This window comes from Octopus bimaculoides, chromosome 5 (assembly GCF_001194135.2).
Source record: "Octopus bimaculoides isolate UCB-OBI-ISO-001 chromosome 5, ASM119413v2, whole genome shotgun sequence".
Lineage (NCBI taxonomy): Eukaryota > Metazoa > Mollusca > Cephalopoda > Octopoda > Octopodidae > Octopus > Octopus bimaculoides.
The window spans coordinates 28013422-28016810 of NC_068985.1; the positions used below are offsets into that span (position 1 = coordinate 28013422).

At 34.0% G+C, this 3389-nt stretch overlaps 1 protein-coding gene and 1 long non-coding RNA gene across 5 annotated transcripts in view; one reads left to right on the forward strand and one right to left on the reverse strand.

The window, feature by feature from the left end:
• Window positions 1–3389, reverse strand: part of LOC106877962 (uncharacterized) — a 433893-nt gene that overhangs the window by 368911 nt on the left and 61593 nt on the right. The window lies entirely within an intron of this gene.
• Window positions 1–3389, forward strand: part of LOC106877977 (uncharacterized) — a 26639-nt gene that overhangs the window by 10522 nt on the left and 12728 nt on the right. For both annotated transcript variants that reach the window (XR_008264219.1, XR_001410448.2), the window contains exon 2: window positions 3171–3238. This is a non-coding gene — a long non-coding RNA (uncharacterized LOC106877977). The remainder of the gene's footprint in view (window positions 1–3170; window positions 3239–3389) is intronic.

Sequence of the window (3389 nt, forward strand, 5' to 3'; positions counted from 1 at the left end):
ATATATATATATATATATATATATATATATATATACATATATGTATATATATATATATACATATACACACACATACATATATATACATATATACGACAGGCTTCTTTCAGTTTCCGTCTACCAAATCCACTCACAAGGCTTCGGTCGGGCCGAGGCTATAGTAGAAGACACTTGCCCAAGGTGTCACGCAGTGAGACTGAACCCGGAACCATGTGGTTGGTAAGCAAGCTACTTACCACACAGCCACTCGTACTGTTGATATATTTTATTAGTGTTGACATGAATGCAAACATTTTTTTAGAGTACCACATGAATAAAAATCCACAAATATTTTGTTTTTAACTCCTTTAAATTTTATACCAAGTAAACCTTAAAATTTTCTAAAGACGCGAAAAATATAATTCTTTGCTTATACCATAATACATTTTACTTTTGAAAAAAAATTTCAGTGGCAGAGCGTCGTCGATAATTCTTCTCCAAATTATAATACATTCCTTTGTAATTCATCAGATAATATTTACAACAGAATCTCTAAGGATTATTTGCTGATTTGTTTCTATCAACTAAATATCAATATAAACATTTTCCTCAATATAATATTCTCCATCAGTGAATGTTAAGCAAAACAGAACAAGACAGGAGGGTGTGATTTATTAGCAATATAATTTGAGAATTGAAAGCGGTGAACTGGCAAACTCATTAATTAGCACGCCAGGCAAAATGCTTAGCGGCATTTCGTCTGTCCTTACGTTCTCAGTTCAAATTCTGCCGAGGTCAACTTTGCCTGTTATCTCTTTGGAGATGATAAGTTAAGCACCAGCTGAGCACTGGGGTCGATATAATCAACTTAACCCCCAAATTCCTGGCTTTGTACCAAAATTTGAAAGCAATATACTTTGGAAATTGCGTGTGATTTGTTTTAAGAGTTCATCAAATCCTGCAGCAACCAAATTCGAGATTCATTCATATGTGGCAACACAAGATTTGCTCTTACTCTTCGATTTACACAATTGTCTCTGTATCATAGAAATAAAATTTCAATCGGTCCAGTGATACACATATTGACTCTTCCCAAACAAGTTTCCTTAAGATTCTCTAAACCTAGTTCAAAATACTTGATTGCTTTTGCCATATGCATTTTCTACGAGGTATTGGAACATTATATTGTAAGTTAACTTTGATTCTTAACTGAATATAATACAATATCTAGAAAGCAAAACCTGCCTAGTTGTCTTCGATTATTGTACTGTTTCTTCTATTCTCTCATTGACTTCCGTAACATTCTTTCTAAAATTTAACTCTACCAATTCAATTTAATTACTCTTAACCGTAGCAAACACATTTTATATTCTACACTTCCATTTAAAGAATCTCTTTATGAAACTTGGATAAACCAAGGAAACATTATTCCATACTACTGTTGCAAAATATCATTCAATTATAGCTTGTGACATGAATAAATGGCGTAAATGAATACAATTTTACGCACATGGGTATAAGGATAATATATTTTAAGAACCCAAGAAAACATTCAGTGAACAATTTATAAAAGAGAAAATATCACTTTATACATATAAAAGTCATTTCGTCATAAAACAAACCTATAGGAGATAATTACAATTTGTGAAATATGAAAAGTATAGTTTCTATTAAAATCTAAAGGAAACTATATCTGTTTGTTTCGTCATAAGTTGTTACCATAAAAGCTGAATGCAGAAAGCGAAAACTATTTCTTGCATTACGGTTTGTGACTCAATTAAACTATAGCAGATTAGGCCCTAACATCACATATACTCTAACTGCATGATTTTCTGTAAACAGACGGACGTTTTCAGTACCATTGATGATTTGCGTCGTAAGAAATGAAACGGCGAATCCGAAGGTCTCCATACACTTCCTGTCTGCTAAACTTAACTCCCATGCATCTTCCTATACATTTTCAAGATATAACAGAAACTATAAAAATTTGCTGTGATTACAGTTAAATCAGACCAATCGAAAAAAAAAAAAATTAACGTATATTATACATAACGTATATAAAGAGAAAAAACGAAGTAATGCTGAAATAAATAGAAGACAGAAACAACAAGCTCTTATATAGTCAAAGTATCAGTGTGTGTGTGTGTGTGTGTGTGATTATAGATGAGTAAATAGTGTAAAATATATGACAAAATATTCACAAGTTATATTAGAAAAATCGAGTATATGGCATAATAGTGCTAATATAGATATTATTTTCTACTCTAGGCATAAGGCCCAAAATTTTGGGGGTTGGACCCAGTTGATTAGATCGACCCCAGTACGCAGCTGGTACTGAATTTATCGACCCCGAAAGGATGAAAGGCAAAGTCGACCTCGGCAGAATTTGAATTCAGAACCGCTAAGCATTTCGCCAGACTTGCTAACGTTTCTGCCAGCTCACCGCCTTAGTGCAAATATATGTATTATAGAACTGTTGTTGTTGCCGTTGTTGATGTTCAGCCCCATTATATAGCAAGCCTTTAATTAAAAAATATTTCAGTTTTGAATATCTCGTCTTTTTAAGGAATACGTATAAATATATCAGCGAATGTCTTTCCGTGTTTCAAAATATGTTGTGCAATTTGTCACAAAACCGACTGCTATTTCTAGCTGGTCGTTCTATCACTTACAAAGTCTCTCGTTAGCTCGCATTTAATATAATATAGGACAGAGCTAGCATAATATCTGCTACATCACATTTGATCGACTTAATCCCTTTAGCTGTCTTTGTTTGCCCCTTCTATGTTTAGCCCCTTGTCGGCAATAAAGAAAAAAGAAACGTTAGCATGCCGGGCGAAATGCTTAGCGGTATTTCGTCTGTCTTTACGTTCTGAGTGCAAATTCCGCCGAAGTCGACTTTACCTTTGACCCTTTCGGGGTCGATAAATTAAGTACCAGTTGCGTATTGGGGTTGATCTAATCGACTGGCCCCTCACCTCAAATTTCGGGCCTTGTGCCTAGAGTAGAAAAGAATATTTTCATGCCATGTCATATGATTAAGGGTGATAAAATTAACGTATCATATTACATCAAATTCATCAATATAAAACAATATAATGCTTACAATAATCTTGATGATCTGACATAATATACATCTATATGAATGTATCTATGAAAGCATTCTTCTTTTCTTCTTTTACTTGTTTCAGTCATTTGACTGCGGCCATGCTGGGGCACCGCCTTTAGTCGGGGAGATCGAGCCCAGGAGTTACTCATTGTAAGTCTAGTACTTATTTTATCGGTATCTTGTGCCGAACCGCAACACTAATCCATGGGAAACGTAAACATCGGTTGTCAATCGATGGTGGGGAGGACAAACACAGATATACAAATATATTCGGATATATATATATATATATATATATATA